Source organism: Etheostoma spectabile, chromosome 3 (assembly GCF_008692095.1).
Source record: "Etheostoma spectabile isolate EspeVRDwgs_2016 chromosome 3, UIUC_Espe_1.0, whole genome shotgun sequence".
In the NCBI taxonomy this organism is placed as follows: domain Eukaryota; kingdom Metazoa; phylum Chordata; class Actinopteri; order Perciformes; family Percidae; genus Etheostoma; species Etheostoma spectabile.
In genome coordinates this window covers 31902049-31917778 of record NC_045735.1, presented here as the reverse complement: position 1 = coordinate 31917778, position 15730 = coordinate 31902049, and the positions used below count along the sequence as shown (strand labels likewise).

At 39.0% G+C, this 15730-nt stretch overlaps 2 long non-coding RNA genes across 2 annotated transcripts in view; both read left to right on the top strand.

Moving 5' to 3' along the window:
- LOC116676769 (uncharacterized) overlaps positions 1 to 15730 on the top strand; it is a 614404-nt gene that overhangs the window by 395428 nt on the left and 203246 nt on the right. The gene's annotated exons all lie outside the window — the stretch shown is intronic.
- On the top strand, positions 4511 to 8972 carry LOC116676727 (uncharacterized). The gene is made up of 3 exons (XR_004328816.1): positions 4511 to 4580; positions 6932 to 6934; positions 8959 to 8972. It is a non-coding gene; the product is annotated as an uncharacterized LOC116676727 (long non-coding RNA).

Genomic DNA, 15730 nt, shown 5'->3' with positions numbered 1-15730 from the left:
ATGTAAATGTTCTACCAAAACAAGTTTGTTCCGGGGACTATTTTGCAGAGCTATCGTTGCTGTCAGGAGTTTAGCGCTGCCCAAGACGAGTGTAAGTGGTTTAAAAAACCCAGAGAGTTTTTTCCACTTATTCCAGAATCAATCTGTGGTATTGCAAGTCTCCTCCTCTCCATGCTCTGTGGAGATATACGCCTGGCAATGCAAGACAATTGATAACCTATGCATACAAGAATAACCATATAGTTATGACTTTAAAGTCAGAGAAATGCATCTTAATGCCAGCATCTATTGTACAAACAGATAAAGGGAGTGAATTGAGCAGTTTGAGCTTTTATCCATAAACACCCTCCTGAAGCAAAGGTAATCCTGTTCCCCCTCAGTGAGCCCACATCTATCTGACGAGCAAAGAGTAGCCATTAAAGTTGGCAGCAATAGGCACCACAGAGGGAAAATGATGCAGCTAATCCTCATTCATGTACAGGAGAGAGCGGTCAAACAGGGCCATTAACACAGCAGAGGCAAAGTGGAGGGACTATTCTTCAGGTCAGAGGCATATGTCTGCCGTGGCCACTGCATTATCACTACAGCAAAGAAGATGACGTTCCCCGCTGTCTGCAGACTCTCTACCTGGAACTGAGGGGAAGCTGTTCATTATTCATAAAGCTTCAGTTATTAATCAGATCTTCCTGAGCATACTCTTGTCCTGTTGGTATGGGCTGTCGTCATGAATATTTACAAGAGGTTCTTGATATTTAAACATGACTTAGAATACATTGCCAGCATAAATGGCAGGTAAATAGCAGTGGAGTCTTTTGTTGTATGACCTTTTCTCAAATGAAGCTTATGTCACTGAGTTGGGTTTTCTGCCAAATAATCTATTTTAGGCAGTCAAATGGCAGAGAGAGCTGTCTGTCAGTAAGAGTGGTATTAACATACTGTATGTACAACGTCTCAAAACTCTAATCCATGCTCCAAATCCAAAACGTTTCAGAACATTTTTGCCGGTATCACTAAACTATAAAAGGTGGTAGTGATACAACAAGTAGTCTCGCAGAGCCAGACCTTTATAGGGCTGTTTCAGCACTGGGGTCCTCAGAGGACTCAGGGGGACTGTTTCTGACTTTGACCTTGGAAAATCCAACATCCGAGTATACGTACTCGGATGTTATATGAGTACAACTTCCAACTTTCCAGCTTTTTAGTAGCTTAATGTATCATTTGAATGTTAGTCCTAATGACGTCCATGGAGGCTACCACATACATTAGAGGCTGTTTTGGTCTTTTTTTGGAATAAGAGCAAAACCAGGAATATTATGTACAGTGTAAATGTAGTCAATAACCATGTTTCCATCTAACTGTCAAGTGAATGTTAAAATGTCACAAAAAAGAAAATGCGAATTAGAAGCATTTCAAACAGGTTTAGAGCGAATGAACGTTACGTTTGGTTGTAGATCGCAAACCGTTTTGCTAAATCAAAGAGTTTAGGAGTTAAGTTCTTTGGCTAAATGGAGAGAGGTAGCATTGTATAAGTTATCCACCTGTGCAGAATACAGGGCTGTGACAGAGACATTTGGTGTCAGCAAGACAACTGTTCACCGCTGTGTATGCAACTCGCCAATTCACCCAACGTGGCTCAGGTACAGTCAATGGCTCACAGAAACTCTACTACGCACCTTGAGCCACAAGTGTACGGCCCACTGGATGAGACCCATGTCCCGAACCTTGCCCCATCCGATGGACTATAGTCATGTAAGTTACCAACATTTTTGCTAAGTCACAACATATTAGGCAAAGCTGTTTCATCTCCCTTAACTCTTTTTTGAAAAAGGCATAAAGCACCTCAAGCCAGTTTTTTTGTAATTTGGCCTTTTCCATCAACATTTTCTAATGCAATACTTCAAAATGCGCATTAAAATACATTGATGGAAACACAACAATTAACTTGATTTGTCTAACTCAACCTGCTGAAGCCTCAGATTATCTCCAGACTGTGGGTCATTTTTTCATTTACAGTGAAAAGGCATTGGGAAGGGATGTTCCGGTGTGGACGATTAATTACAGCAACCGATAACAAATTTGGACTTTTTTTTTTTAAATACACTTGAAAACCTACGGACTTATGCTTTACAAAGCAATTCAAAGGAATGACTTTATAACCATTTTTTTTACAAAATCAATAACTACTCAGTAACAGTATTCAATAGGACATTTCCAAAGCATCCTTTTTTACAGACTGCTTCCAGGAACCCTGAAGTCAGGGACAGTTGCAGGGCTTGGTGGAAATGCCCTGACGCTGCATTTTCTTCCCCGCTGCAGAGCAGAAAGGTGTTTTAGAAAGCAAGGAGGCACACCGTTCATCATATAACACACAGCTGAGGGACGTGGACTGCTGGGGCCTCAGCACCAAGCCTCTGCCACGTGCACAGAGGGAATTAACTTTTACAGCCAGCAGATGGTGATTTCAGTGTCCCAGTATGACTCCCACATCATAAACAGCACACTGATGTCTCATTTGATGTCTCTGTAGAGTCCCTTAAAAGGATTGCCTTGACTCGTTACACCAGAAGCATGAAAATTATATTGTACCCTAACTGACCAAAAACATAAACATAGATTATAGAACCGGGGCCTCATTAATAAACCGTGGCGTACGCACAAAAGAAGACTTCAGCCACTCTCTACGCAATAATTGGATTCATAAAAAGTTTCCCATTTTCCAAAACTTGATTGGAAAATGTGGGTCCTCCACAGACACTCTGACCCAGGCGTAGGCACAGAAACGGGGTAAATGAGAAACGGAGACACAGGCAGCATATGGATGAAACACGTGAAACTGAGACCACTGTGTAAAACAAATTCAAATATTGCCTCTCATGATGATATGAAGAATATCCTACACAAACACCTGTTTGATCGATCTACGTTAAAAAAAAATTTTTGCAAAAAAAACATCAGCATTTTATGGAATTTATTCCCATGAATAATACGATAAACAGGACAAATAATCTATACACTGATGCTGTTTTTGATGCTTCCGTCTGGCGTAGCACATTTTGATATGGTCATCATATACAGTATCACAATGTCTTATACAGGGTTTAATTTTATGGCTTTAGATTGTTTTATTTTTGTTTCAAATGTTTGTTTTTATTTAATGTTTTTATCAAATGTTTTGATTTTGTATTCTGTTTTTAGGTCTAAAGCATGTTTTAACCATTGGGAAAGGTGCAATAGAACGTTTTACCAATTAAATGCTACTTTATTCATTCTGACACCTTTAGCTCTTTAGATAAAATCAAATAGATGGGTATAAAAAGGCATGCCATACGTAATGACGCACAATGGCTGGTTTTGCAATGTTGGGTATAGACAAAGTATATGGAAGCATTTTGTTTTTTTTGAGTGATCTGAACATTGGTTATCCTGAGAAGGGCACACAACCTTTGGCACAGTTAACATAATGCATCTGCAACTAGAAGGACAACAAGACAGCACTGACCTCCGCCAAGGCATTCCCTGTCTACCAGTGGTACTGCAGTGTGAAGTTTTTCTTTCAGGAACACATTTTTCAGATTATTACGACACCACATACAGCACAAATGCCCTAGCTTGCAATGTTAAGGAAAGTGAAAAATAAACGTGTTTTGGATCCGCTCCATAATGTATAATGTTACCCTTCCGCCAACTTTCATCAACATCTGGCCAGCATTGTTTCAGTAATCCTGCTGACAGACAGACCAATAAACAGATAAACCGAGCCAAAAACATGACCCCTTTACTGGAGGTAATAACAAATGTGCCTCTGTTGTGTTCTAGAAAGTACAGTAATGAGCCTTTCTAGTATCTCAGGGAAGAAAGATCAAAGGTACAGTTTCTCTAATTTGAATAGAGCTGTCTCTCTGCATGCAGTTTGATTTGATGAAAACAGACAGGGGCAATCAGAGTGGACTGCGGCAAGTCAAACGCTGACACTCTACGATACAGACAATGCAAAAGACTAAAGCTAAAATCTGACACATACATAATAAATGGCCTTTTACAAAAAAACTGCCATTACTCAGCTGACCTTATGTATGGACCTATTTAAGCCATTTAAATCAGGCACATCATGGCTGCAGGGGATAGGGGATCATGTCGCCCCAGTCTGAAATAAGTGACAAAGCCCTCTAGGGGCTGTAGTAATCAGGAAGGTAGCAAAGGAGGAAGTCAGGTTACGTTAAGAGCAACAAAGTCCACATACAGAGGGGAGGGGGACAGGGTGGATGGATATCTCAACAAAATGTCACATTTTAAAGGAGTTCTTTTCCCATTTTCAACTGTGAGTCAGTGTCGTTTTTATAGGAGACCTATTATGCTTTTTGTTATTTTCTTTCACATATATAATGATACAATGTTGAATGTTCATTTTAAACACACGCAAGCTTCAAATAATGAGGTAAAAAAATATATAATCCGTGTGAATCAAATGACCGGTTTCTTTACACAGTCATCTTCTCCACTGCTGCAGTGTTGACACTACATACACTGCTACATGTAGCAACATGCTAACGTCAGGGAAACATGTGATTTTGGTTGCAGATGTTATTTTCTCCCAAATTTGTGATTGGATGTGTTCTACACATATAATCTATATTAAAACAGGTAGTGAGTAAGAACTTAAACACTGACTAGAACATGATTGAATGACTTGCCTGAAAAGACCATCAAAATGAAAGAACCAGTGTTAAGTATAAGTATTTTTTTGCCAAATCAACCCATCTTGTGTGTCACACTGTAGTGGAATAATTGGAAATCAATGATAGCCTGGAAGGTATGAAAGAGTAACAATTATTTAGCCTTTTCAGGATTATACTCGCATTTTGTGCTTGTACTATGAAAGTACTATGGTTTATGTTGAAAAAACACTTCTTTTTTTCTATAGGGGAGAGCCGGGACGATTGAAACGCGGGACGGATGAAACATTCCAGTTTTCTCCGAGTGCGATGATGATAGACAGACTTCCTTAGGTCTGAACATAGAGCATGTTAACCTCCACCTATCAGCCAAATATCTTCCTGTTATTTCCTTTCATCACGGAGTTACAGCCGATAAACGCGTTTTGATGGTCAAAAGTAAACTTCATTAGCGGTCACATTTTTTCGATTATTAACCAGGGTTTTTCATTTAAAGGTTTGACTACATGCTTATTTAGTAGACCAGTTAGTGTTCTCCACAATCCCAGACTTTCATATTTCATGCTTGTTTACATAAAAGCAAACAGGCTATAATGGCATATGTCTATGTCGGGACGGATGAAACAGCTGTTTCAACTGTCCCGACCTGGCTGGAACTCCATGCATTTTAAGTAAATGCACAAATGTCTGTGTTCGTACAATTATGTATGGTGGTGAGACATGGAATAGCAGTTTTAGAAAGATGAAAATATTTCAGCCCACCAGGTAGGGGGGGTTGAGTTTTCCCATGTTATCCTATGGAGACTGACGGGTTGGGGCGCGTTATTTGGATGTCCATTAGTCTAACCCATGTAAAAACCTAGTGAAATGACATTTTCTACAATAGAAACATGATATAAATAGAAAAACTTACTGTTCTAGCTATAAAAATAGCACAATCATCCACAGTGCATGATATTTCAATAACCGCTTCATACGCGCTTCAGGATGACGGGAATTAGTTGTTAACAGACATTCACAAAGACGCATAGTCCTGCACCAATCTAACTATAATAACAACTTTTGGAAGTACCATCCATGATATACAGTAAAATATTAAAGTTGTTGGAAGATTATATGGCTTAAACTGCATGTTTCATTCGTCCCCGCATGCTGTTTCATTCGTCCCGTCCAGGAGGGACGGATGAAACATTACGCACGTCCCACTTTTGCTGTAATAACTCCTGAACGGTTTTGTTCAAAGCTGAACATGCAACTGTATTTGACAGATGACAGGTGTAGGTTGCTGGTTACAAAATATCAGCTTTCAGTGTGATTCGACCGCTTTGTAAATTACGTTTAATTAAAAAGTGTTTCAACTGTCCCGGCTCTCCCCTACTGCCTATGGCTGCTGCACCTGTATTCTCCAAGCTCCCAGGAACAGCGGCAAGTTATAAAGAAACCACTGGCTTGCGGCCAACGGTGGAACTGCACCCTTCTGGTCCAGAAAGACTTTTCCCATAGACTTTGCATGGCAAGAGAAACTTCTATATATCTTTTCAGATATTATTTTGTGGGGTACCTCAACTTACCAGCCAGAACACCTAAAGGGTCCTTGTTTAAAACATCATGTTGGGGCTATCAATTAGTTGCTAACATGGATATATTAAGAAGATGGTAACACTATAGCTAGCGACATACAGTGCTGCTCATAAGTTTAGGAACCCATGCTAAAGTTGACAAAAAGAAGAACAAAATTAAAAAATAAAACAATTTGGAACTTGATCTTAATGCCTTAATTAAAAAAAAACTACCATTAAAAAAATCCAACCTTTAAGGACACCAATTCTCTTTGTGAATGAATAACGTATTGTAAACAGGGACATCACTAGGATTTACAGACAGAGGATGCTTAGCCCACAGGGTATTTGTAACTGGTAATTTCAATTCAATTCAATTCAATTTTATTTATAGTATCAATTCATAACAAGAGTTATCTCAAGACACTATACAGATAGACCACACTCCAGAATTTACAAGGACCCAACAGTTCTAGTAGTCTCCTCCAGAGCAAGCAACAGTGCGACAGTGGCAAGGAAAAACTTCCTTTTAGGCAGAAACCTCGGTCAGACCCAGGCTCTTGGTAGGCGGTGTCTGACGGTTGGGGTTAGAATGAAGAGTGGAAATAACAAAAATAGAAAAAATTAGTAGTTTGTAGCAGTTCTTTGTAGTAGTTCATGGCATAGCAGGACGCTGTGCAGCATTACAAGGCACAGCAGGACGTAGCAGGACGTAGCAGGGCACTGCAGTGTAGCAGTTGAACATGGCATCACAGAACATGGAGCGGGACCAAGGCGACAGCTGCTACCTGATTTTGGAGCCTCTCTGATCCAATGGAACATGCTGGGGAAAAAAGAACATAAGGACTCCGGGGAATGACTCCCCAGAGCTAGGTTAGTAACAAGCATTTCTGGGACATGGATGCACATAAATGAAAAGATGGAAAGATAGAGGAGAGAGGAGCTCAGTGTATCAAAATAAGTCCCCAGCTGTCTAAAACTATTATTACAGCAAAACCAAGAGAGACAAGGTAAAGAGAGCTCCAGCCCGGTCGGGCTAGAACTCTCCCCAACCGGATCGGGCTGTATGCCAAGTCTCCCTTTAGTTTTATTATATTCTTGATTATATGATAGATAAATCTGAAAACTATGTGACTAACTACTACTCCCTAACAATATTCGATTCTATGCCCTAACTGTAAGCTTTATCAAAAAGGAAAGTCTTAAGCCTACTCTTAAATGTTGAGACAGTGTCTGCCTCCTGAACCCAAACTGGAACCTGGTTCCACAGGAGAGGAGCCTGATAGCTGAACGCTCTGGCTCCCGTTCTACTTTTAGAGACTCTAGGAACCACAAGTAACCCTGCATTCTGGGAGCGTAGTGCTCTCGCAGGGTTGTAAGGTACTATGAGCTCTTTAAGATAAGATGGAGCCTGACCATGAAGAGCTTTGTAGGTGAGAAGAAGGAATTTAAATTCTATTCTAAATTTTACAGGACGCCAATGCAGAGAAGCTAAAACAGGAGAAACGTGATCTCTTTTCCTGGTTCCCGTCAGAACACGTGCTGCAGCATTCTGGATCAGCTGAAGAGTCTTTATGGACTTTTTTGAGCAGCCTGATAACAAAGAATTGCCGTAATCCAGCCTAGAAGTAACAAATGCATGGACTAGTTTTTCTGCATCATTTTTAGACAGGATATTCCTGATTTTTGCAATATTACGTAGGTGAAAAAAGGCGATCCTTGAAATTTGCTTTAAGTGGGAATTAAAGGACATGTCCTGATCAAAGATGACTCCAAGATTCTTCACAGTGGTGCTGGAGGCCAGGGTGATGCCATCCAGAGTAACTATATCTTTGGATAATGCGTCACGGAGGTGCTTGGAGAGCAATAACTTCAGTTTTATCTGAGTTTAACATTAGAAAATGACAGGTCATCCAGGTTTTAATATCCTGAAGGCACGTTTGAAGTTTAGCTAACTGAATAGTTTCATCCGGCTTGATTGATAGATATAACTGAGTATCATCTGCATAACAATGAAAGTTTATGGAGTGTTTCCTAATAATACTGCCTAAAGGAAGCATATATAAAGTGAACAGGATTGGACCGAGCGTAGATCCTTGTGGGACTCCATGACTAACCTTGGCGTGCACAGAGGATTCATCGTTAACATGAACAAACTGAGATCGATCTGATGAATAAGACTTAAACCAGCTTAGAGCAGTCCCTTTAATGCCAATTAAATGTTCCAATCTCTGTAATAGGATATAATGGTCAATGGTATCAAATGCAGCGTTTAGATCTAATAACACAAGTACAGAGATAAGTCCTTTGTCTGATGCAATTAGGAGGTCATTAGTAATTTTCACAAGTTCTGTCTCTGTGCTATGATGAACTCTAAATCATGACTGAAAATCCTCAAATAAGCTGTTGCTATGCAGAAAGTCGCACAGCTGTTTGGCGACTGCTTTCTCAAGAATCTTAGAGAGAAATGGAAGGTTAGATATAGGTCTATAGTTGGCTAAAACATCTGGATCAAGGTTTGGCTTTTTCAGAAGAGGTTTAATTACAGCAACTTTAAAGTGCTGTGGTGCATAGCCTGTTAATAAAGACAAATTGGTTATGTCCAGTTGCGAAGTGTTGACTAATGGTAAAACTTCTTTAATTTGCACTCACATCTATTGTTACTGTATTAGAGCTACACTCAGGTCAACAACCAATCAAGAAACTAAGATGTTAACAAGTAAAAGGTGACAGACATATACTCTTCTTCAATTTCTACTCTGTTCAACAAAGGTTTCTGTCATGTTAGCTTTTAGACACATCAAAGCTGCAGGGGGGAATTTACTCAGGCCAGACTTTGCTCCTGATGAGTTCTTCTGTAAGCAAGGACTTAAATATTATCTTTCTGCTCATGTACATGTGTGATAAAGTAATAGCATACTATATCAAATTCCACTCTCTATAAGATAAGCTGTCCAAAGAATGCTATTTAATTACACTAATTACTATAACTGTGTTGTGGATTGGTTCAGTCATAGTGTCATTTTGCTGTGTAGTTTGGCTTGCATGCAGTCCTATAACCCAAGAACCAGAATTTTAAGGTCAAAGTGAAATTTCACATCACAAGTTTGAGCGTTTCTCAAATACAGATAAAGATAATATATTCTGCCAAATGATGTATACAATGTATGATTTAAATTATTCATATTAATAAAGCTATTGATAGGGATCATATTTAAAGTGGCCACTGTCTAAATATAATAACCTGATGGCGAGAGGAATAAAGGATTTGGAGTAACGATTACTGTGTTAATAATATGAACTTATTCAGTTCATGTTTATTGTCCCCATAGGGAAATTAGGTTGCAGTAAAAGATCACATCACATAGTATTCAAACATAAACACAGATAAGGTAAGGAGGAAGGAAAAAATAAAAAATAAAAACACAACATATGTACACCACCACTCATACCATAAACCAAAGTAATATGAAGGGGGGGGTAGAATTCCAGACCAGCTGGGAGAAAGAAAAAAATAAAATAGATACACAAAAATATATATCATTCATCGGACGGGACCTTCATTATTAAGGAATTTAATGGCCTGTGGAACAAAGGAGAGCTTGGATCTGTGTTTTTTAAACAAAGGAGCACAGTATTGTCGTCCTGAGGGCAGCAATTCAAATGAGGAGGAAAGGGGGTGCTTCTGGTTGCTGTATGGCTCCTTTCAATTTATTTTTACGTGTGTATCTCTGGTAGGGTGACCAGACGTCCCCGGTTTCCGGGGACAGTCCCCGATTTTGGCGACCTGTCCCCGGCTGGATCTGTCCCCAGAAATGTCACCGGTTTTCACTGTGACTGACAGACCCGAAATTGGAATGAATGAAAGAAAAAACTGACAAAACGTAGCCGATGGTCGCGCACCCTACACACGCAGGCTCCAGGCAGCCAGAGCCAGCGGTGCTCAGAGAGATTTTAGAAGCCGTGTTTTACGATGCTAAAATTACTGATTATTTACATGGAGTCTGGTGGGTTTAGCGAACGCAATTTCGCGGACTTTTATGTTTTAAAAAGGATCTTAATCTTTAACAGAAAGGTCGACCTCCTTAGAAATCCTTCCCATAATGTTGTCAGACACTTAGAATATTAATCTGAGTCTGTTAACAGCAAAACAAGAACTTTTATGAACGTAAATACAAGCTAGACAATTATCCTATTAACTTACATTGTAGCTTGTTTCTGCCAACTGGAGCGATCTCGTTTAATACTGCGTCAATGTCAAAGGAAAATATGTCCTCAATAGTTTTTATTGTATCCGATACTCAATGAGCTGTTGCAGAAACAAGCCTTGAGCAATAAAGCAAAAGCTGTCAGATAAATGTAGTTCAGTAAACATTACAACATTATGAAATATTGAGACTTTCTATCTTGAAATATTAGGACTTTCTAGCTTGAAATATTAGGACTTTCTAGCTTGAAATATTAGGACTATTAGGACTTTCTATTTTGAAATATTAAGAGTTTTTATCTTGAAATATTAGGACTTTCTATCTTGAAACATTCCCCTCTGAGGTGTAGTGGAGTGGAGTATGAAGTAGCAGCAGAGGTGGGTCTAGGATCAGACCTTGGGGGTGCTCAGCCCCTAATGAGAACAGCTCTAGGTCTAGTGTCCCCGTTTTAAGTTTTACAAAAATAAAAACATTACTTGTTTTGGAGGTAAATACGTTTCTGAGCTGAAAATGTCCCCGGATTTTGTCTGAGAAATCTGGTCACCTTAATCTCTGGGCATATGCTCATGTTTAGCCTAGCATACATTTATGCAACGTCTACATATTTATTTAATTTATCACAACCAATGAATGCAATAAATTAAGTTGGTGAGAACATAGCTGGTATAGTATTTTTATTGTTTTAGAGAAGGTACAATATACAGAGCAACATAACAATGTCAATTGTAGCAAGAAATCTTTCTATTAACCTCATTCCACCCACAGCTAACCCTTGTGCTGAGAAAAGGACAGATAAAGAGATAAAGAAACAAATAAAAACCAAAGGAAAAAGTAAATATTAATAAAAATCAAAACACCTTTCTTCTATTATTCATGATAGTGTTTAGTGTAATCATTGGGCTTTACCATTCCTAGCAGTTATTAAGAGGGAAGTGAAGTAAGTCTTTCTAAGTAAGACAGTAAAGGGTCCCTATTTTTGTAAATATTTCTGGATGATCCTCTAAGAGAGTATTTAATTTTTGCTATTTTTAAAAACATCATAATATCACAATGCCATGTGGAGACTTTTGGTGGTGTAGATGATTTCCATTCTATAAGTATTCTTCCTCGTGCTATTAAGGTTGCAACAGCAACAACGCTTTCCTTACTATTGGGCATTACAAAATCACCTCCTTGTACCCCAAACACAGCCATTGCAGGGCTAGGTTGTAAATTGAAATCAAGGGCTTCATTTATCACCTTAAATATTGATGTTCAAAACTCTCTCAACCTGGCCAACCTAACCTTACTATAGTGCATATGGCGAAGAACTTTAAATTGAATCAAATTCAAACATGCCCAAGAAGAGGTATGGAGCTAGAATTGTTTCTTTATTACACAAGAGAGAAAAAAAATTGAGAGAAAAAGTTATCACACTGATAGCAAAAAACGTTTTATGAGAAAAAAAAATATTTGAGAGAAAAAGTTTTCATACCAATAGCAAAAAAAATCTCTCTCAAAATACTGTACTTTTTTAAACTCTCAAATGTATAATTTTTGCTATTAGTTTGAAAAACAATCCTCTCAAAAAAAAAATCTCAAACCTCAAAACCTAAGTCTTTGAAGAGAGCTCCAGACCCGGTAGCAACGGCACATCCCCCGGCCATGACCAGAGCTTGCTTTGCTAATGTTGTGCCCACATTTTGCATCCCTGCCAAAAATTGCACACGCTTGGGCAGCATCAGTAATTTCTGCTGAATAATGCATCTCTTAACCCTCGCTGCAGCCAAGAATGGCATCCAGGTAGCAAGGAAATGATAATAAAACACAATATTTATAAACAGAGTTTGTTATGATTAAATCAAGGAGAGTAGATTTTATTTCTGCTTTGGGATTTATTCTTGTTGGTTCATTAATAAGTTGCACTAAATTTAGGTCATTACACAAGTCTTTAAAACAATCAGAGTTCCCAGAAAGCCAGTCCCAATTCATATCCCCCATAAGGATAAATTCAGAGTCATTAATTTCATGTAATATTTGGGATATAGATCGGAAAGCATCCTTTGAGGCAGATGGCACATAATTCATATCTCCACCAAATATTAAATGATGTGTGTTTAAATCAGGCAACAAGGTCATTATTTTCTTGAAAAAGTCAGCAGCCTCCCAGTTGGGGGCATAAATGCATACTAAGACCACGGGGGTGTGAAAAAAACTACCTGATACTATAATATAACGCCCTTGAGGATCTGAAATTATTTCTGAGGGAGTGAATAATACATTTTCATGAATTATTATTGCCGTTCCCCTGGGTCTTCTGCTAAAGTTTGAATGGTACACCTGTCCTACCCATGCCTTTCTAAGCAAAATATGGTCTTGAACACGGAGTTGTGTATTCTTTTCAGATGTGAAAATATCAATGTTCTTTTCACTGGTCCAGTCATACCTCTAACATTCCAGTTAGTAAAACATACTGCAGACCCTCCTGCCATATTTCTACTTTCTGTGTCACTCACTGCCTAAAAGTCGTCTCTCAAACTATATGGGTGGTAGAGTAAGCAGTTAGGCATTGTAAGAAGCTATGAGATTGACAAAGATTGAATAACAATAAAAAAATTTGAAAAATTAAAAATACAATAAAAACAAATTCTAAAAAAACATAACCTGGCAACCCATCCCTGTTATAAAACAAATGAAAAACCCTATGTTCATCCTCTGAACTATGACAAACCGCAGCTTTAATGTGGTTAGACTTCCAGAAGTCTTTTTTGTGCTATCGCCATACTGTATATTAGGCTATTCCCAAACATACAAATACAAACAAGGCATATACATGCACACATTCAATGTGACGACTCAGATTGCTTAGTGAACAGCCAGCATTACACAACAACTAGGCTAATTAAATCTGACATGGGGCCATATCCAACAGGCCATATAGAAGAGAACTTATAACTCTAAAACAATAGCCTAAATGCATTAAAAAAGCAAATGTAAGAAAAGAAAACGCATACTAGCTATAGTCCACAACAGGTAGTCCATCAATCCTTCAAAGATATTGTAATTTCACCTGCAGTGAGTGTCCTGGCTGTGTGAAGACATTATGACCACAGTACAGGATAATCCTCTGAAATAGTAGCCTGGGCTTCTACCGCGTAGGAACACAGGGATCGTAAAACTCCTGGGCCCGTGAGTTCATGATTTCGCCACGTATTACGCCACGTTGGAAAGATGTGCACTATATAACACATTAATATATATAACGTTTTAGCTCACAGAGATTTGTCTACAATACGTTTACCACATCATGTGAAGTTTTGGCCTCTTTAACATGAAAATCCAACATTATAACATTTTAGATTTGACAGAAAACACGGAAAAGCGTAATATGTGACCAGGGCCTCAAGTTAACATTTTTGACGACCAACCACTGTGGCAGGTGGATTTTTGCCTCATAAGGGTGAAAAACAGAGATCACATGAATGTTCCGAAACAGCAGTCGCATCTTGCACTGCTTTTATGGATGTCAGTCCCTTGACCGCAGCGGTCTCCACCGGAAGCGCAGTCTTTGGTAGTTACAATTTATCGTGTGTAGGGGGCTTTTTGATGACAGTGGTCCTTAATTACTTCTAATTTTAAGTTTTTAGTCTTGATTACAAAAGGATTTGACTTTGCTTTCTCTGAACCATACACACGACAATTACTGTAGTACATTTGTTTTGTATTGCTTAGACACTCACAAACCTTGCTGTCTTCAATGATCCACTTTGTATTAAAACATCTTCTTTTACTTTTCTTTGACTCATGATCATCTTTTTGTTGGTTGTTCATTTCAGCTGGCCTCTTTACCCCAGTTACCCCAGCCACATTTTTAGCTTTAGCTAAAGCCCCAAAAAATCTGATTTCTTTGAAGTGTAAAAGAACAACAGTTGCAAAAAAAGTGATAAATCACACAATTGTCATTGGCTAACTGCCAATGTGTAGATTGACAGTGTTACCTGCCAATTGCTAAATCCACCTGCATTTGGCGGGTGGTCAGGTGTTGATTTTAGGCCCTGTATGTGATATTTGAAACATCACCAAACATAAAACACTACTCCATAGTTTGAAGACGGTACAGAAGCATGTGCAATTTGAACAAAGTGTGCGGAAACATTACTGGTTTGGTCCTTTAAGGTAGAGCTGTACAGAGAGGGGATGAATATGATGCGTGAGGTTAATGTTCTGTGGCGTGGTGTAGCAGGGTGGAGGCTGTGTGTGTGTGTGTGTGTGTGTGTGTGTGACATGGTGGAACAGCGGGGTGTTTGACCAGATGACCCTCTGCAGGTCTATCCTGCCTCCCCATCCATCTGCTCGGCCTGCTGTCTACAGAAGGGACAGAAGCTGTCTCCCACTATGCCAACTGTACCCACAATTCATCTAACATAACCAGCTCCAGGTGTGGTGAAAACTTCCTTCATCAAACGCAGCAATAAAGGGCACCCAGGCAGTGGATTAACACTTTGGCGTACAAGTTGTTAGTACCTTGTATTTGTCTTGGACGTTTGCCCCATTAAGAGCATTTAGAGCTCTTGAACTCCCCCATTTGCATTCAAAATGGCATAATGCTTTCCAGTGTTTGAAGGATAGGGGTTCTGGGAGGTCTCGGACCCTTTATTTGATACTTAGGACTTTGAAAACCTAATTTTTGTTGAATCTCAAAATAATGGAAAACACAGTTTACAGTTTTTAAGCGGCTGTTATAGATATTTTATAATAACGTTTTTTATTAAGAAACAGGTTGCACATCTAAAAATTCTTCTGTACAGGTAAGTTGAAAAATAACTTGGAAATAAAGGAACAATAGAATTGGTGATCCCATAGAATCACCAATATTTAAACTTTCACCTGGGGGTGTTTGAAATACTCTTGATGAATGTCCGGAGAGACCAAAACATTTATTTTTTTTAACGCTGGTGACAGCAAGAGCAGAGTGTTGGATAGGTTCCTTTGTTTCCAAGATATTAGCAATGTCTCAAATGACAATGTGAGAACAATGTAACCATGTGAAAAGGGTGTCTTGCTTTGAATTATCCAATGGAGGAGTGGCAATGGAGGAAATATTTGTTTTCTGAAGATTATTTTTGGAGGCTTTTTTTCTTTAGTTGATAGTATAGACCAGGGGTCTTCAACAGGGGGTCCGCGACCCTAGGGGGTCCGCGGAGTACTGCATGGGGGTTGCGAAAGTTTTGGTTGATTAGACTTTTTTTATATTCCCCCCCCCCCCCCCCCCGCAATTTTTCCACTAATTGAAATGTCTTTAAATACACAT